The sequence below is a fragment of the Diorhabda sublineata genome, chromosome 9 (assembly GCF_026230105.1).
Source record: "Diorhabda sublineata isolate icDioSubl1.1 chromosome 9, icDioSubl1.1, whole genome shotgun sequence".
Lineage (NCBI taxonomy): Eukaryota > Metazoa > Arthropoda > Insecta > Coleoptera > Chrysomelidae > Diorhabda > Diorhabda sublineata.
The window spans coordinates 5,804,422-5,826,267 of NC_079482.1; the positions used below are offsets into that span (position 1 = coordinate 5,804,422).

Consider the following 21,846-nt stretch of genomic DNA (forward strand, 5'->3'; position numbering starts at 1 on the left):
CTTTTCAAAGTCCAAAAGAAGAACTAGGATTTCTACCGCTCTCGAAACAAACTAGGGGTTAAAATATAGCGAATATCGTGCAAAAATGCCTTGCAAACAATAGGATCAATTTAAATAGAATCGTTTCAATAGCAACCGATAAAGACAGAAGTATGACATGAAAAATAAAGGGACACCAATGATTTTTCAGAGCAAAGAAAACAAAATATTCTGCAGAATAGTTTCACTGCATAATACACCAAGAAACGCTTTGTGTCCAAACATTTCCGGCCGAAATAGTTATGAATTTAGTAATTGTTAATAGTATCTTGTCAAAAGCACTCTATCCATCGTCAATTTAACGTTTTGCTTTATACTTGGATGAAATAAATACATCCCTAATTGAAAGAAGCAGCAACGAATGGCTACAAAAATTTTACTTCATGGTGGATATCACAGCAAAATTAAATGAACTAAATCTAAAACTCCAAAAAAAGGGACACCTAGCGTATATTTTGGTAGAATCATTGGTTCATTCTGAAGAAAAATAAAATCTTTTGCAGAAGATATTTAGAGCGGGAAATTTTCAATTTTCAAAGTAATATCACAATAAAACCAGTAGAACTGTTGACACAAATTACTTCAGCTTACAAAAAAATTAAGATGAACCAAGAAAACCACTGTAGCATTCATAGAAAATCCTTTTAACACAAATAGTCACTAAATCTATATTGATCCAATTGGAATTGAAACTGGATGTCTATAAATGCAATTGATCGATTTAAAAAGTTAAGCTTTGTGGAGTACAAACTTCCCAGATTTGAAAAGTAAGTGAGTAAGAGTTGGGGGTTTACAAATGTTTGTACGTAACACAACAAAAGTGGACAGCTCTGAAAGAAAAGCGGCGAGTTGAAGCTGGCCTTTGGCGTGCTGACTATCTTCGAATCGACATATTCGTTCTCGTGCATGATTATAATTAAAAGTAAAATAGAAAGCCAACTGCAAATGAAAATCATGTTTGAAACTTGAAACAACATAACAAATTATGAGCCAAATTTATTCGAATTTTCTAAAACCAAACAACGCAAACCAACGCTCTCATTGAATTTGCTTATCCAAATGTTTGTTACTAAAGTAAAAGTTAGATTGTAATTAAATGGTCAATTGTTTCATTTTTTCAACTTAAATGACATATCTTTACATATGAATAAATAGATATTAATCCTTATGAATAAAATATTAGTTTTTTGCACCAAAGAAATCTATTTATGGTAGTACTATTCATTATGGGCAGCAAACCATTTTGTGGCTCCTTAAAAAATTCTCTCCTGACTCGAAAGGTTGCCGACTCCTCTAAGGAGTTGTGGAATTAACTTGTTAACTTGTAGGTATCTCGAGTGCTTTCCAAAACTCTTTAATATTTGAAGAATTCAGCCCTGTTCCTACTGACGAGTACCTACAACTGACAATCTAAAATACTTTGACGACTACTTTATTTGTTGAGAAATAGTAAAGTTAAACGATTAGTGAAAACTGTGGCCTCTGTTTTTTTTTTAGATACAATGACACAAAAAATTGAAATAAACAATCAACAATCTTAGCGCCTACTAAAAATCTACATACAATAACTAGGAGTATAACATAATTAAAATATAATGACTTGTCCCAAATATAATTTAATTACATATTATAATATTTAAATAAAAAAACTTATTAAAACTTTCCCAAGTTTTTACACATAAGAAAGAGGAGAAAGTACATCTCACCCACTAATTTTTTTATATTATATCAATTATCCGACGTAATAAAAGTATTTCCTCCTTAAAAGATGTTATTTCCAGTGTTAGAGATGGAAACAAACGATTCATTTAGAACGGCGAGATGTCCCACGAGTTTTTGACTGTGCAATTTCTCCCAAATGACAAGTATCAAAATAATAGGTAAAAACAGTTTTAACGGATTTTTAATTTGTCCTTTTTTTACTACCAATATGTTCGTTCGTATCGCAAAGCTACAAAGTTATTTCTATTTTTTTGTATACAACTAGAGTTCTACAATTTTACTTTTTCTAATAGTTTTGTTGGGCACTGATATTTCCAAAATGGATTCTGTTCAAACTAGTTTGTATTTATTTCCAGATTGTTGACAATAATTTTGCTTCCAATCGAAGCTGTATGGAGGATAACCGATTACTAAGAGTTTCTATTGAAAGCAGATGTATATATTTTGTACCCCTAAATCATGTACAATTAGATGTATTATAAAAGGATGGTCCCAGAAGTACCTGGCCTGACCTAGAGTGGCTATAGCTACTTGGAAAAATACTACTGTATCAAAAAGTATGCAATCTATACAAGATATGTTTCAAGTTTGAAGGCGCCACGTTGTTTAGTATTTGTTTGATAGTCATCAATATTGTATTTATTTAATGAATTTGTAAACATGGAAAAAATTGGTCATTTTTATGTGATACAATACCAGCCAATATAAAAGCTGAACTAGATTCTATTATGGGTGAGACTACTCCATCGTTATCAACAGTAAAATATTGGGTAGAAGGGTTTGACCTGCGAAGACCAGCATCGCAGTGGTGCACCAAATGAGGTGACGACTCCAGAAATGTCGTACTAGATGATTGTCGACTGAAAGTGTGCGAGCTAGCAGACATAGTAGGCATTTCTAAAAGTGTGGTACATCGCATATTAACTGATAATTTGGACATGAGGAAGCTGTGCGCAAGATGAGTGCCGTGTTTGCTCACAATGGAACAAAAACAGCGTCGTGTTTCCATCGAGTGTTTGGGAATGTTTCACAGAAATAAAGACGAACTTTTGCAACGTTCACTTTACACTCGAAACAAAAGAATAATCAAAACAATAGACGGAAAAGGAAGAAATGGATCCAAAAAAGGCAAGATCATAGCGTCAGTTTTTTTGGATGCACGTGAGATAATTTTAATTTGCTATCTCGAAAAAGGAAAACTTATCTACGGCGAGTATTGCAACGTTTGAGAGAAGAAATCAAACAAAAATAGCCGCATTTGGCTAAGAAGTGTTGTTTCATCAAGACAATGCACCAACTGACATATTCGTTATTGCAATGGCCAAAATTATTGAATTGTTACCCCATGCTCCCTATTGGCAAGATTTAGCCCCCTTCATTTTCTTTTCCCAGACTTGAAAAAATGGCTCGTTTGTTGAAGATTTTTCAACAATGAAGAGGGGATGTCGGCAGTTAATGGCTATTTTGAGGATCTTGACGATTCTTATCATAAAAAGGGTATCGAACTTATCAAACATTGCTGGGAAAAGTGTATGGATATTAAAGGAGATTACATTGAAAAATAAATATATTTTTTTCAAAAATTTTTGTATTTTCAAAGTTAGGCCAGGTACTTCTGGAACCATCCTCGTAAAACTAGAGATTTAATATATAAGTACATTGTTAAGCTCTCAGCTTTGAGCAGATTCTTAAAACATAAACAACCAACTTTATCGAGTGAAATCTGCAAAAACATTTTACACTAAAATGGCGACATATTTGATTTATTTGCATTTTTTTTTTCAGATTCCATCTTAGTAGAATTTAATCCGTTACTTTCGAAGGTAAGTTTAACTTTATATATGATTCGAATTAGAACAATTTGTTTAATTTGGAAATAAATAGAAAGAGAAGTAATGAAATATTTCGATAAATATTGCTATCAGGATCGAATGAATAAACTGCGGTATTGCGGGAAAAGCTTAGTACTTACCCAATTTTGTCATGAAATTTCTTATCATAAAGTCATAAAGGATTCACCGCACTCAGAGGACCCAATGGAAGCCGCATATTTTACAAAGCCGATCATCCGTGATGTTTTGTGTTCGTGTTCAAGCTCAATTTTTTTTTCAAATCGTCAATTTTCGCTAATGAAATAACCATTTGCTACCGTAGTTATAAAATCATCGGTTTTATGAAACAAAAATCAATCTAATATGTAAGTTATTAAGTAAATAAACATTTTGAGTAGAGGCACAGGAAACAGAAAAATTTAATTGTAAGAAGTATTTCCAACAGAGTGTCAAAGAAATATCTGAATAAGAGACTTTGGAAGAAGCCACTAAGATCTAATATAGCACCAATATGGACTTTGAAAATACAAGCAATGTCATTATTAAGTTGATTTTGATAAAAGCAAATAATATTTTGGTTGTATATTTATATATACTCATTATAATTTTTCAATAATAATATAAAGGGTAGTCATTTGAAAATAAATAGTAGTAGCTACCAAAGAGTTGTCACATCTACTTAAATTCTTTATGACGAAATAAAATTCATTGATTTTTATTTACGAATTGTCTTGTGCTACTAATGTGATAATTACTGTGAACGATAACTTGGGACATCTTGTATATTTATACCGTTCTTTTTCATTGTTTAGATTCTAGTGGAAAATAAACGTCGATAAAACTGAATTTTGTATTTTGTATTCTATTTAAAAGTGCTCGCCTAAATGTACTTTATTTACTACCATTACTTTATATGTCGATTATTTAACTGATTTTGAGCAGTTAATAGTATCAGTTATAACTCACTATAATAAATCTTCTTACTTTTTTTTCTTTTTTTTAAGATTTAGTCTTGTTTCTTCTTCTATTCAGCCTCTTGAGAAGTAGTTATCCAGCTTTCGCACCATCTCTCGAGAGGTCGGCCGGAAGGTCTTCTTGAAGCTGGTGGTTTTTCATCCTCTGTCCATTTAGTCCATCGATCTTCCATCATTCTGTCGTTGTGGTCTCTCCAATATCGTCGTCTCGATCTCGTGAATCGTACTATATTCTGAATTTTTAGATCTTCTCTTATATTTTTGCTTCTCATTGGATCTCTTAGGCTTTAATAGTTCTCAATGTTTTCATCTACACTGTCCTCACCATGTTCTTATTGTGTCCGCTGGAGTTTCCCCTGCATGTGTAAGTATAGATCTATATTTGTTTTTCCACATAAGGTCTCACATATAGCCAGAGATTCTTTGAGCCTTATTTACTTAGTTCGTACCTCTTGTTATAAGTTTTTGACGCTTGTGATCTCGACTTTTATGTATGTACATTGCATACACTGGTGACTGGGGTTGTCGTTCACACCTTCTTTTGACATTACCAATGATTTTCTTTTTTCTACAGGTTTTCGACTGTTGTTTATTGAAAAGATTTATCGAATTACCTACGAAGGAATATCAAAATGTATAAATTCTTCTGTATAAATCCATTGTCCGAAAAGGAGCACTCCATTATTATTATTGGAGGAACTAGTCACTTGAATAACTATGACCTGTCCCCTCACCACGAACAATGGAATCAATATTAAGAGTTCTTTAGAATTACGTGTATTTCATGAATGTCACTCACTGTTATTAGATCTCAGAATAATTCAATCTAATCAATTTCAAAATTCATTTCAGTTTGATTCAATAATGGGCAATGTGATTTCTTGTCGTATTGTATTCTTTGCAAATTATGGATTTAAAACATCGTGAATCTAAATTCATGGTCGGTACACTAAGATATACCAAAAACAAATTATAAGTTACTGTAAGAGTTTGTGAATAAAGTTCTGTGTTTGCACTTGTCTCTTGGTATTTATTATTATAGTAATGGATAAAATATAGGATTCAACTTGCGGTAATAGTCATAATTCACTATTATTCGTTATTTTCAATGATAACTCACGTTGCGTATATTTTTAAAGTTTTTAAAATATAAAATATCAGTTCGTAACAATATATATATATATATAAAACAGGAAATATAAACTCTCATCACAGTTAACAAAAGATTTCTGTTGCCATCTTCACAAATACTTCATTGTTAGCTCGGTATCAAGCAAATCTTAAAATTTATGGCTATTCTCCAACATTGATTTATATTTTTACTTATTGTCCCTTGACGTCTCTATGAACACATCGCCAAATAAATGATTTTACGATGGTAAAGAAATTTTATTTTCTCTCACTGTGAAATAAGGTCATTGGGATTTGGAAATGGATCTTTTTTTGTTACATAAATAACTTGGGCGTTACAGCGTAACATCATAATAACAATATTTTGAAATGAATAATTGATGACGTTGATGATTAATGGTGGTGTTTAAAAAGTAATGGTGGTTTTTATTTATTAAATCAATTACCATGGATGGTTTGATTTTATCCTGGAAGTATGAGAAGAGTAAAGAAGCTGTAAAAAGAAGCCTGAGGTATGGTTAACTTATGGTGAGATATAACAAAGCGTATTAGTATCATGTAGAAAGACGTTTAGCTCAGTTTTCAACTGGCTCAATAATACATCATGTAACTATTCTTGTTATCAAGAAATTGCTCATTTAATCGCATGTTTGAATTTAAAGCCCTATTTATTTGAGGTGCACTGTTCAGAGCCGTATTATTATATTATAATACCTGCCATTTTCCTCATAGCTTAAAAGTAGATTTGAATTTTTTCGGTAAACATCCAACAAACCGTCAGTCCACGTGGTCACATCATCTCCACTATTTACCAATGAAAACATCGAATCGTACACATAAATGCATTTCTATTGGCCGAAGCTGTTGGAAGGCGTATGTACACAATTTCTTCGAAATATTCCTGCTATACAGTCTGCAATAAGCTGTGGCGTGGCGAGAGTAATTTAATTCATAAATTTTCATAAGTATAAATATTTATAAAATGATAAATTTTGGAAATGAGGTATCTACGCCTATGGCAGATCAAACAAAATTGTCGGCAAGGGTTTTTATAATCCACAAATGGTTTGGGAAGAACTATGTCATCTTTGGGTTTGAAATTTTAATCTCAAATCTACTGAATTATAAACAATATATTAATACATATATCGCATTTTCGACTATCATTTTTGCCTCAACGGACAAAGATTTACGCCGTTTGGTAAACATTTTAAAAGACACTATCGATCACACCGTGTCTTGGCTCGAAATGAACTGACACAGACAAAGATGTTAAAGCCATACCTAATCCCACCCTGTTGAGGTTAGATATAAATTTAAGTCTATTATTTCTTAGATTGTGAGTATATTTTAACATGTGTTTACAATATAGAAAACGCGAGAGAATACCATAAAAATTATAATTATAAGAGACTGAATAAAAAAAGCGATTATAATATGAAATTTATGAATATTCATATCTTGCTTATAAATATTGTTTGTGTCTCAAATTTGAATATAACCAAATATTATTCTTTGATAATTGGGTCCTAATAGGCGGCGCCAAAGACAACATAATAATCCAAAAGACCTTATAAAATGCATATAAAGATTTTTAACAAACTTCTAGTTTCTAATATTTATTTTTAAGATTTCAAGTATATGTGGACTGTCGCTATAAAAAAAGTTGATTGGAGTTCAACTTAAGTGGATGTTATCTATTTTGTTAATTTTGATTTTCATACTTCCAACCGCTTATCAGACACTGGAATTCAACCAATACTGGTCGTTTTCGGATAGTTAGAAATGTAATGATAGAACAAGTAATTTCAGACGAAATTGATGTACACCCGTAAACAAGTACTAAAAAAACTTCCAACATCCTAAATATCAGCCATCAAAGAGCAGCAGTAATTTCCTTGAAACATCTAACTTGTCCAAGCCTTTTAATTAGAGATTTTTTTCAACGACTTAAATTTTGTAAATGGTTAACACACAAAATACAACAAAATCCTCAATTTTCAAATAATGTATTATTTACGGACGAAGCACATTTTTCACAAGTATGTATCATAAATTTTCACAATAATCACGTTTGGATAGACGAGAATCCTCATGAGATTATAGAGTACCATTTTCAGAATGTTTTATCAGTGAACGTATAGATTTGTTTTGTAGGGGACATAATTGGGCCACATTATCTGCCTCAATCATTAAATGGAATTTCTTACACCAGTTTTCTCAAAAATTAGCTCCCTGAACTACTTGAAGACATTCAATATCAGACACGATGGTTATCCAGTACACTTCATTCGGACTGCTAGGCAACATATCCTAAACATTGGATTGGTTGAGGAAAGCCCCAGCATTGGCCCTTTCGATCTCCAGATCCTTGTGATTGCTGCTTATGGGGTAATCTTAAATCATTAGTCTACACGACACCCATAGTTGATATCAACGATTTGAAAAATCGTATTTAAATAGCGTGTTACACAATAAGAAATTCAACTCAAGTCTTTGAACGTGTACGGCAATCTATGGCTACGTTCATGTATTTTGAGGTGATTTTGGGAAAGAAATTAATAATAAAAAATCATCATCGTCATCATCTTTTAAAGGTGATATGTCGGAGAGGGATGATCTGAGGAAATTTTGTTATAAAAAAGACTCATTAAGAATTTTGTCGCATGATTTTTGAAACACCATGTATATGTACATCCCTATACCTCAAATTGATAAGCTTCACTTTTACAATATCAAAAAAGCGTATTGAAATGAATGCTCACTAAGTGGTACTAACCTGAAAAAACACAATAAAAACTAATGAACTGCTCATGGACGTGAAAAACTTTTATATTTATTTTCGACGTTATAGCTTCTAGCTAAATAATAACCGGTAAGAATAGGCTTTGATCTCGGATATAATTAAGAAATTGTGATTCAAGAAAAAAACAGTTAATATTGTTTCTATTAAAGAGTATATTTCCAACAGAGAGAGTGTTGTTAACTACTTACGATTTTAACATACATTTCAAACAATAAGAGGATCGATTCATGTGAGAATGTGTTCATATTTTGGGTTAAGTTTTGCCAAAAGGGTTTTATTGTTAGAATTTGTTTAAAAGATTTTGGATTTCGATATAAATTTTGATATATATTCAATATGTTCATACTCTAATTTATAAGAAACTTAAACCTGTAGGCTATTAAATATAATTCCTTAATTATGTCATGTCTTTGCGTGGTTTTCGATAATAAAGTGCCAAAATTGTCATTACAAAATCTTATACCTGATTGAAAGGATGGTAATCATCGTCGCTATTTTTATTCCAAGAGCTACTGCTAGCGAATTGGGTATTTTGGACCAATTTTTCAAGATTTGTTGCTTAAAAAACAAGCAATCATTTTCAGTATGTCGAAGATGTACCATTTCTGTTTGTAAATGGTTATTCGCAAATAATTACCAACCCTGGGACATGCCTCAGGACGTTGCATCTAAAAAGTTCAACTTTGAGAAAAACTTAACCTCAATGATAAAATGTTAAAGCCAGTGGGATCATCCTGTCCGAGAGTCAAGCAGCCATTAGAGCTCTAAGCTCCATAAATTGCTTAGAAAAATTGAACGAGCTAGACAAGAAAAATAAAATTACGCTGCAATGGTTTCTGGGACACACCAGAGCAAAGAGAAATGAAATAGCTGATAAGCTTGCTAAAGCAGGGGTAGACAAGCCCTTCACGGCACCCAATTACTTCCGTGGTATCAGCTAGAAAAGGGAAAAGAAGGTAAATAGAAACAAAAAACAAATTATTCTGGGAAACTTTCACCAGAGTAGGTCAGCTGAATGGAACTCCAGGGCACTACACCTGGAAGCGCTTGAAATAGAAGACGAAGATCTCTGACAATTAAAGCCATCCCACATTCTAGACTTTTTAAAAGGATTGGGATTGATCGGAAGAATAAAAAAGATAAAATAGCTCTAGCTTACATTCTACCAATGATCACAACAAAATCCTGGATATATATATATATATATATATATATATATATATATATATAAAACTGAATGATGCAGTTAATAATGTACTAATGTGGCCGACTTTGCCGCACTAGTACTTGTTGCTATCAAGGATTAGCTTTTTTTTTCATCAACTGTTAAAGGACCGATTTAATGGCGTTTACGTGGCCCCTCTAAATTTTCTATAATCAAACTATATTGCACACTGCAGATTGCAATTTGCAACTAAACTAATACACTAAGAATACACAACTTGGACCTGCTTACTATATGGAAAAATCTATAGTAGTATTTTTTATACATACAGCTTTTGACCAATCCAATCATTTTTCTATTGTACTGTACATTTTATGGTAAAGATTAATGAAAGCTTGTATTAGCTCAGGTACATTTATAGAAATTTTGGGAAATTTTTAGATTATTATGTGATAATAATTAATATTTAAAATGACCGTACTAAGTTTTGGATTAGTACCTAATTAGATTTTATTACTCTCTCATCCATAAAAATAAACTACATTGTACAAAATATGTGCACTAACCAGCTTAGAGCTAATAATTAGATTTCATTGAAAAGCATAGAAAATTTCAATGAACACAAAATTTCATACTAATATATTCAACAATAAAAATTAGATACAGATATTTTTTTCCTATAGACTAGTCATTTATATTTATCTCTATAATCTACTCCGTGAAACAACCATTAGCATTTTGAAATGTAATATTTTGAGTAATTTAGTAGTTTTTAGAAACCAGTTTCGAGTTTCTTGTATTCTATATATAAATAAATAAAAGTGCTTGTCATTCTTATAGGAAAACAAACAGTGTTTTGCCATAAGCCAGATGTGTCGGAAGAGGGGATGTTGACTAATATTTAACTTCGTAACCCAGCCACACACGTCGCAAAGACCATGGAAACACCCAAATAATAATGTAATGGTCACGACCTTCAACTAGATGGCCATATGGATTGTGTTTGTTAATAAAGAACATTTTTCTTTTCATTTATAACAAATATTGAGTAATGTGAATTTATATAATGATTTCTCTAACCATAATAATAATCCTTACTATTATTATACGAGGTCTGGCTATTAAATAACGGGACTGGTTACGTGAAAGGGTTTTATTATAAAAATTATTCTACATTCTAATGCTCCCCTTCAATATACTTCCTTCCACTCGCCACACACCTATCCATTGATCGAAGCAGTGCTGGAAGTCTTCTTCAGTGAGGGTCTTTAGGAGCTCTGCCGTTTTTAGCTTCAACGCTTCCATCGACTCAAATCGGGTTCCTTTCAAAGTATATCTTTTTCTAGCCTTTCAAGGAAATCTGAGCAGACCCATTAACGCAAGAGCTTTTGGTCAGACACCAGACTTTTGTCATGTGTAATGTTTTTCTAACCGTTTCTTTATCGACGTTTACAGCCTCGGCAAACATCTGGATGCTCATTCGACAATCTGTACGCACAATTTGGTTGATTTTGGTCACTGTTCCCGGAGTTGAAACAGTCACAGGTCGACCTGGGCACCCGTCTATCGCGCCCTCTAAGCGCCCAGTCTCGTTATTTAATAGCCAGACCTCGTATTATAAATGCGAAAACTACTTAACCGGTCAACATGAAAGTTTGTACACATATTCATGGAGGTATTTCTAATATTTCTAACGAGATATAAAACAGTTTTTTGTCAAAAATCTCAAAATCTAGTTTCCTCAATGCCATCTAGCATTCCAGTAATGGAGTTCCAGCCCTGAGTACTGCAATACCGTTCCTCTGTATTACCAACGGTAACGTCAATATCCAATCCAATTGGAGTTTCAGTTGTTTTGAATTTTTCTATATTTATTGTTATTTTTTTCTGTCATTATATATGCAGAGAACTATATGAATTTTTGAGGTTAGATGTCATTTCTGTGGTTACATGCTATTCATTATTTTAGATTTGATTTTACATTTTACTCTGTTCTTCTTTAAAAATGTCTCGGAAGCAAAAGCCCCGTGCTGTAAAAGATGCACGAACTAAAGAATCTTCGGTTCACGCAACAACAAGCAGAGCGACAAAGGGTTTTGAGAGCAACTGAAACTCCTCCAGGCAGCTAGAAGAGCGATAGAAACGCCAGAACAATCGCAGGCGAGAAGAATTCATGCAGAAATGCAGACCACGCGCCGTCGAAATTTTTAATGGTACTAGGTTTAAAAATGATCCTCAAATTTAATATCATAATCATCCTTTGATTGTTATTGGCTCAATGAATAAAAAATGTCACTATTCCGATACTTTCAAATGGAAAGATGAAACTATTAGAATGTGGTAAAGTTTCTCTTCCATTACTTGGTGAACCAGAAGAGCCTTTAAAAACTTTATTGTTAAGTTTTGCAGATGAATCAAGGTAATTTCTAAGCAAAATAAGACTCTTGCTTTCAATTATATTGACTCATTTTCTATTGTAATGATTTCTGATACTTATTTAATGGCTTTAATGCGAGCGAAGCCGCGGGTAAAAGCTAGTATTATATATTTAAATTCATTCTAATATTTTTCGAACGATCCATTGAGTGAAACATTGTCGATTTCACTGCAACTGGTGTGGGCTACTGTTTTCTTTAAATCGCCTCTAGTATATTTCGAACAATAGAAGGAGATGAATGGTTTAAGAGTCAAGATTTTGATTTAATTATGTTACGTACTTTTCAAAAGAAACCCACATATATTTGTAGTTTTAGAAAAACAGCTTTGTTATGTGTAAATTTCTTACAAAAATCAAAGGGCGCCAACGTGTCGGTTGCTTGCCTGTTTCCTAGTCGCTCGAAATATAATATTTGTTTATTTATTTCCTGACAAAGCAGACTTCATTTAAAAGATAATATGTTTTGGTATAATTAAATATTATAGAAGAAACAGAAGTAGTGACAGATTTATTTTCGGGGGAATATGACAGTTTAAATTGTCTGTTTAATTAACTCATTTATGTTAATTAAAACAAACAACTTGGTAAACGATCATCTAAATATGAGTGGCGCCAATATATGTCAACAAGTTCATAATGACATGTTTCTTATTTGTTTTCATATATTTAGTTTTTGTCAAAGTTTGTCATTTGTGATGAATCAATCAGGTCTCGAACTTAAAAAACCTGCTCGGGGCTTAGTCGCCTCCAATATTCTGGGGTGAATATAATTAAGGCTTTACCTTAAAAACATGCACTATTTACCACAGTAAAAAGTGCAGCAGGCGAGGGGAGGCCAGTCACTGGTGGCGATTAGGAATGGTGAGGGGCTTAGTTGCCCCCAACTTTCTGGGGAAATAAAAATATAATAAAAAGTGCAGCATATGCATTCAAAAAGGTAAGAAATAAGGATCTGTCTTTAAAGCATTAAGTTACACAAGGTATACCAGCAGATATGAAAGGTTGCGAGTAATTCAACAACACTTGATAGATATACTGCACATTCTAGAAAATATTAAAGCAACTGACTCAAAAACTGATTCAGATGCTCACGAATTGATCACATGTATTACCAAGTTCGAGTTTTTGTTATATTTAATGTTATGAAGAATTTGAACTTTTTGAAAAAAATTAACATCCTTTCATAAATTATTTGAGAAAAGTTCCAGAAGTTTTTCACTGAAGCGTTGATTTCAGTAAAGCACACTGCTTTGAGTAGCCAACAGATCAGAGATGTTCATCCTGAATATCATTCATCTGAAGCCTATTTCTTAAACACGTTCTACTATTCTCTGTTATATACTCTGAGTGAGAATATTAGGTCATAATTTAAAAAAAAACCCCAGCTGGTTCTACTCTGCAACATGGAATTACTACTGACGGCTTCGATGAAGAGCAACTCAGTTTGTAATGACCATATCAAGGAAGCATATTTTGTTGTGAGTCCAGCGTTGTGATATGGAAAATGACACTACAGCCTCTGAAATTGATATATTTTCAAAATGAAGCATGATCAGACCAAATTGATTGACATCTTGTGTCAAATTTGGTTTCTCAATTCAAGTCTGAAAGAGTTCAGGATCAGAATGTTCAATTTGTTCAAGCTTCTACAACTGTTGAATATCTCTATGTCCATGGAACGGCAGAACGATCTTTCAGTGTCTTAGGACGCATCAAAAACTATTTAAGAAATTCTATGTTCTAGAGTTTTTTTGAAGCAATGACACATTGAGAAGACGTGTATCATTTAAAATTAGATTCCTATCTATTGTCTATTATTGTTATTTATACTTAATTCGTTTGTACTTTTCAGTATATTTAATTTATATCTTTTCGTTTTTTTTTTTGTTTATACTTATTCCTTTGTATGTAATAATTTTAATTTTCTTGATGACTTATATAACCATTATACAATTACATTGTATTTAGTTCTCCTCGCATTTTCTAGTAAAAGCTTATAGGTGCAAAAATGAAACTATAACATGAAACCATCTCATGCAATGCCAGTTTTAGTTTTAGATTTTACCTTGCCCTCAACTACTAACGTTCAATCTACTGGCCTCAGTGGCGGCGCTAGACCACACGTGGACGTTCGTGATATCAGGTGTGCGAGATCTTTACTTCCCAGAAATAAAACACGTGAAATTACATGGGCCGAATTATAAAGAGTTTGATTATTGCTAACCAAATAAAAATTATTCACAAAAATATGAATTAAAACCGTTGAACTTTTCGGCTTTCAGCTTCACTGAATTTTGTCCGGATAGTGTGATAGCTAGATTTAATCAATTTTAACTTTGAGTTAACAGAGTCAAATGAATTTTTTTTATATTGTTCGATAGGATGTATTCGCCATTTTCTTCTTCCCTATTATACCTAAATTCCAACATTCCAAGTAATTTAAATCATAAATATATCAGAAATGCTCAACATATTCATTGAGCGCTTTAAATTGGCCAAATTCCCTAAATAAAACGATAATCCATCCACACCAGACTGACCGATGCTTGATTCAGAAAATTCCTTCGGAAATACTTCTTGATCTATGGCCAAACAAACCTTTGCAGTGGCTTTCATACCTGATGCGAAAGACGAAAGCTGTATTTGTTTTCAGTTGTAAAGAAGATTCTGATTGCAAATTTTTCAGTTCTTAGTCGTTCGTTTTGGAAGCTGCTAGCTCGGCGTAGTCCATCGGCTGTGGCTGCTTATCGTCAGGCTGCTGTTCCGGACTTTGGTCTGCTACTGGTGCCTGTCGATTTCGTAGAAAGATAGCAACGCCATTGCCATCTGGTGGTATCTCGTTCAGTGTCTACGCCGGTTTCAGATGGTCGATTGTCACAGCTTTGGTTTTACCTAAAGTCACGTATATTGGGGAGGATTAGTTTAATTGCATGTTATTTGTACATTGAAAAGGTTGCTTGGAATTTCCTGGGTCAAGTATCGGTTAGTTAGGTGTGGATGGATTATCGTTTTTTTAAATGCAAGGTCACATGACATGGTCGTCACAAAGTTAACTTTGTACAGCATTTCAAAAGATGGAATAGGTTCATCAATACGTTCCTAACCGAGTATTACTTTTTCCTGGCTGCTACGAAATTGTCTAATACATCTCTTAAATGAACGTAAATTCTCATGCGAGTTTGCGCGTCATATCTGGCCAAAAAACAAAATTTCCTTCGAGATGTTTTTCTTATGTATCTTCGAAATTGGTTTACGTTTATTGTAAGGCTTGTAGAACGCAAGATGCAACTTCGGTCGGTTGTTATTTGATGCATGTAAGTGGAAACATATACACGGGGTGATTCGATGAAGTTGTGTTATTATTTTAGAGATATGGGTGGTCGCCCGAAATAGCTAAGGAACACGTAGTAAATAAGACGCCTCATATTTTGATGCTCATTAAACAATGAGAGGCTTTGCGGGTATTTTTTTGGTTTTTATGATGTTTTCATTAAAATATTGATAGAAAAATCCAAAGAGAGACTTTATTAAGCTTTTATATTGTCTTATATATACTCCCCCCTTCCTTTTGATTCCGATTTTACTATCAAACTTGAAATAAGGTGAAGAAGAAGTAAATTATGAGATTTATGTATGGTTGATAGTTTTGACATTTAAAATGGCGAATCGTCGTCACGTGATGGAAGCGATGTAACAACTTAATTCTCTTCTTCTCTTTTCAATTATTATGGACTTGAGATTATTTATCTACGGCTGACAGTTTTAGCAGTTTTTAGTTTCTCTTCTCCTTTTTCTAACTAAATCAATCATATATAAGTCATATATGTAATACTCCTATATGGACAGTTCTTATGGGCAAAAAACGTCTCTACGTTACGGTGCCGACAGTTTTCATTTTCTCCCTCGTTCGAGACACTTTATTTATACTGCGCATGCTTTAAAATTCTCTAAATTATCAGTAGTGGGAAAATAATAACTAACTGTGAACGATACATTATTGGTTTCACTTAGAAACTGTCTATATAGGAGTATTACGTATATGATATAAGTGAATTCCTATTATTTATCTATTGTTGACATTAAATTCGTGTGATTGATCTATGGTTGACATTTTTGACATTTAAAATGGCGAATTGACGTCGCTTGATGGAAGCGATGAATTCTCTGTTTAATTATAGCGGATTTGAGATTATCCATCTATGGCTGATGGCTGTGGCAACTTTCTCTTCTTCTTTTTATAACTATATCAATCAAGTTTTGACATAAAAATGGCAAATCGTCGTCGCGCAATGGAAATGGCATAGCAACTAAATTCTTTTCTTCTTTATTTAATTATACCGGCTTGAGATTATGTATCTATGCATCAAACTACATCTAACACTCTTCTTCATATATTTTGGTAGTTACAGAATTTCCAGAAGAACAAATGTATGCTGAAGAACAACCACAAGAAGATATCGAGTTTTACTTCCTTTAGAATGTAGCTTACAGATTTCTCAGCATTTTCTGCTTTCCTATCAAATCCTGACTTCTTTTAATCTAAAAACCAGTCTCAACACGCCAAAAGATATGAACGAACTTTAAGTTCCTAAGTTCCTAATGAAATATGTATTTCGTTATTTTATGATCACACAGTATGATCATTACCTAACAAACTTTTATTGTCATTTTACACTAAGCAATATCCGTAGTATTAAAATGAGAGATTGGAAATTTTCAAATAAATAAATCGTAAAATTTATGACCGAATTCAGTTTATCATAGAAATTTTATCTGGCGTGTAAATAAATTCGGTTTGATTTAATGTAATTAACCGAATTAATCAAACAAACAGAGGTACATTGGTATTAACACATTAAATCATGGTTATTTACAAAACACATTATACTAGACAAAACATAAAAACACCGACGCGGTTAGATTAAAAGTTAAGAGGAAGTTTAAGGGATTAAACTCGCAACTCTGTGTAGACTTCTGGATTTCGTAATTGTTGTATGAACAATTCAGTTTATATTTACAGAACAAACTATGTATAAGCAAAACAAAATATCGGGGCGGTAAAATGAAAGCACCTAAGTCTCTAATTAATCTTTGTTTTGTAGTGTTACTGATAATTAATTTTAAATACAAAAATAGATTTGTTTACGTAATCATCCGATAAACTAAAATTTTGTTCTATCTTAGTTTGGTTAATATTAACTGTATAATGAAGACTTACAGGGTGTCAAACATAAAGTGACCCATATACATATATATTATTGACTTTTGGGTTATACAATGTGTCCCATTTCTTCAGTATTGACATCAAATTTTAAATAGAACACCCTATATTTTATTGTGTTGTTTGATTTAGTGATAAAAACTTTCATGAGACCGACCTATTTGATTTCCGCGCGGAAATATTTAGTTATTTGAATTTGTATTGAAAAATCAATATATTTGGAAAATTCCGCAAAATAAAAATGAGGCTCACTGGCATCATTTCCAAAATGAATTTTCAAACACAAAACTTAGGTTTATTGAGTTTTCGTGATTTTCGAGTCTTTATTTACTGTATGAGTTGCAAATTTTGTAAATGACAAAATTTCATTTTTTTAATGGTACACCACCCTGTATATTATACCTTTTAATAGAACGAGCATAAAAATAAGTCTCATAAGTTGTGAAATTCGACTTTTTCTTATTTTTTCATGTATTCCATATTGAAAATAATGCAACACGCTGATTATTGCATTTTTGAAAAAAGTAAATAGAAAATGTTTATCAATAACAAAAAGATATGGGAGTGTCGTACCCTTAAACAAATATTTTTATTAGAAATAAATCAAAGAAACATTTTCTATACATCTCGAAAGATCTAAAGTATGAATATGCAGAAAATTAATGAACTATACTCAATTTAAATACCCGAATCATATTTAAGAAGCGAAATTTTACAAGTCGTTCTCTATGTATCTATATAATTAATTTCCTTTGAATTTTTTTTGTCAGTTCTGCCACTGTATAATTATTTCTATTTTTGTATACTCTATTTTTTAGAGTTCCCCCCCAAAAAAAGTCCATCGGCGTTAAATCAGGACTCATATGAGGCACAGCACTGTCTTGCTGGAAAACCATTTTTTCTCGATAATTTTGCGGCAATCTGTTTATTTCAGTTTCTTTTTGATTTTTGATCAAATATTAAAATACCTTTTGCCGTTCAGCGCCTCATCATAAAAAAATAGGACCTACTACTAGGTCCCTGATTATTGCACACCAAACCCTGACCCTACGATACCCTTTCCTCTTAATTTTTCTTATTATATAATTGTTTGTTCGGGACCAGCTGTGGCAATTTTTTCTGTTGTGCATTTGAGCCGATGGAAAAATAGTTTCGTCCGTCTAGAACACATTTTCCAAAATCTTTCTCTCGAATTGATTATGAGTCCGTTATTGTAAAAACTGTAGTCTGTGACCTAGGTCAAGTTTTGTGTTTGAAAATTCATTTTTCAAATGATACCATTTACTTTAAGTTGATGTCGATACTCTAGTCTTGTGACACCCTGTATAATCCAAAAGTCGATAATCTAAGAATTCCTCTAAATAAAAAGAACTTTTGTAATTAAAGTTTTCTGATAACTCTTTTGGGTTTGAAAAAATGTATATGGATCACCTTATGTTTGACACCCTGTACAATATTATTTTATTTAAAGAGCGATAGTTTAGGTCACAAATCACGCAAAGGAAATTTGCTTTGTTTGTGACTATAATAATAAATACTTTTTTTTTACTAAATTGACTCGATTTTAGAACTATTCGGATCCAAAGTAGATTTCGAAACAAAAAAATTGACGCTTCTACCAGTTCTGGAATCAGGTCAGAAGATATCCCAGGATAAAGACTGCAGAATTTACAGGGCAAGTCTTAAAATAAGTAAAAGAAGAAAAAGGAGACAATAGTGATGAGGTTGAATTTACACCTAGTGATTCAAACAATTTATCTCTTCAAGAAAACGATCTAATTTTAATGAATCAAAGTTAATAAAATAATCTCTGGAAATTTGCAATTATCAAGTTCTAAATTAAAGTTTTTTAGATTTCACTTATAATAATGAAAGTTTTTAACCCCAGATACAAAAATTACCTTGCTTAAAAGCAGAGGTTTGCTCGGCATTTTTTTTTTAAAAGTAGGAATAATTTTATTACACTGATATGCCAAAACTTATTGAAGTATGAATAGAGATACCGTCTAAAATCTCTATTCTTGTATAACAAGACTAAGAAATCGTCTAAATTAATATACCATAATACTTTGGTTTCCTTTTGTCTTTGGGGGGTAGCAGGGCCGGAGAGTCTCATAATGTAAGCAACCCCGTTTATACTTTAAACTAGGACTTATGAAAAACTTTGTAACTGTGCAAAACAAGAACGGTGGTCTATTCCGGTATTTGCAAATATTATAATAGTTAAATTAAAGAGAGAAGTTCAATTGAATACTTGCAACTCAAATTTTATAGAAATGTAATTGAGATACTATAAGGCAAAGTCCAACATAAAACTTAAAGTGTAAAATTATGACGATGAACGTCTTTAGGAATTTTGGGAAGAAAATTTGTTAGGGGATTACTGTAGGTCTATAATAAAAAAAACTACCGTCCTTCCTACGCTAATAAGGAATTTTAAGATGATGTACTTTTCCTCTAAAACTGTAACATTAAATCAATTCTACATGACACGAAACACCTGCGAAAAATCAATACGTTTAATAATAAATCACTCTCAAGTTTAACTAAAATATGTCACATTGAAGTTTTCTAGGTATAAAATAAATACGAAACTATTATACGTCATTTTCAGGATCGTCCTATCTCTAAACTGTCACTCAAGTTTCACGGTGGCATTCTATTAAAAAGGACCAAGTCATAACATTTGTGGGAACTTAAACGTTTTAACAAAAGGTGTCTATCTTTTCAGTAAAGCTTTCACGTCTTCAACTCAGTACAGTTATTTCATTTAGAATTTGTAAAACGCTTTGCACATTTTTTTTTCATTGTAACTTGTTACCAGAGAAATTGAATGGGAGAATAAAGTTCGCTTGATCTACTCGTATCTGATTTGAACTGTAATTTTATTATAATACCGATAAGTATCGGAGGCTATAATGTAATTTGAAATATAGGTGTGCAGGTATTAATAATGTAATTTATTGAATATGCAGGCTGTATTTTTTTACTAAATGTAAGTTATAATAGAAATATCGTATAAGTGATATTGAATCCTATTCAGATTATTTCTTTAGTTCTCAAATGTATATTTTCTCGACAAAAGATAAGAAAATATTGCAATGGGATATATGAGACATCCATTGGAGAAATAATGTCGTAACATCAAACAACGATTTAGTTTTACACAAAATATTGACTTGAACCAAAATTTGTTAAATCAATCAATCAAGACAATGTTATGGAACCGATTTCGGAATTTCGAACGGTTTTACCTCAGATTTCCATCAAGACGCGTCGATTTGCTTGAAATTTTAACAGTATGTAATCTTCAATCCCCGCCAGGATACTCTTCCTCAGAAAGTGGTAATCGGCCTCAGTCAAAATGGTACTTAGATGGGGTGAACAATTAATATTAAATTGGACGCCACCATCTTTTAACGAACGACGTTAAAAATTAATAAAAAAGGTGGGAAAGCTGGAAACACCTTATAAATTAAATTAAAAATAAAAATGAAACAATCTAAAACTATTTCCAGACACTATTATCCAAATTAATATTATTATTGCTGAGGACGATAAAAAAAGTTTCAGCAACAAATAAATTTATTGAAAAGATAATAAATTCGCATTAACTGCGTATCCAAAAGAGCACAACGAACAAAAACATTTATAAATTAAGATTTAGATATTAAAGATAAGGCAGCTCTCAACTGGATTCCCAGATGTTAGAGTTGAGGTTGAGTTTGTAGTCTGGTGGTTGTTGTGGAAACTCCCAACGTGACAGCTGTAGAACAGCGAATATTAAGAATAAAATCACTACAATTTACTTTTACTTGAAGTATAGATATGTGGAGGAATAATTCGAATCAATTTCGAGGTTTTATTTAATTTCTCGAATTGAGTGGGAGGTCGATAACAAATTAATTTCCTCAAAAACTCGAAAGTTACAATAAACAAATTCGAAGTGACTACTGTGACACAATACGTGAACAAAGGAATATTCAAAATATTTAAAGAACAACGTAACAAGCCGAAAGACAAAAACAATCAAGCTGAAACTTCGATAGAACAAAGCATTCTAAGCACAAATTATTCTATAGAATTTTTTCGAAAAATAAATACTTTTTGACTTATTCGTGATTGAAGTTTTGAGTTTTTGTTACAAAAAAGTATATTTTCAATCAATTTTTCACAAATAACTCAAAAACTGTAAGGAGATTGAATGTACCTTTTAAAAAAATAAAAAGAATGTTTTTTTTGTTTATACACCTAGTACAACCGAGTTATAATTTATGTGGAACTTATCTAATGAATCGAAACGGTCAATTTTACGAAAAAAATGTTTTGAACCTTTTCTAAAGAACTTCAAAAAATTATTCGAAATAGACTTCATAAGAATTTGTAATACATAAAATAAGGAAGTTATGGCGAAAGTAAGATAACACATTTCATGGAAAAAACGTTATTTCTACCCTTCATATTGCCACCCTAATTGAAATAAAATGTTATAAATCTGCAAATCACTTTAAGTTAAATG

At 32.1% G+C, this 21,846-nt stretch overlaps 1 protein-coding gene across 2 annotated transcripts in view; it reads left to right on the forward strand.

Moving 5' to 3' along the window:
• The window catches only part of LOC130448657 (frizzled-2), a 427,377-nt gene that overhangs the window by 249,291 nt on the left and 156,240 nt on the right, over positions 1–21,846 (forward strand). For both annotated transcript variants that reach the window (XM_056786115.1, XM_056786116.1), the window contains exon 3: positions 3,547–3,584. The gene's annotated coding sequence lies outside the window, so the exon portion shown is untranslated. The remainder of the gene's footprint in view (positions 1–3,546; positions 3,585–21,846) is intronic.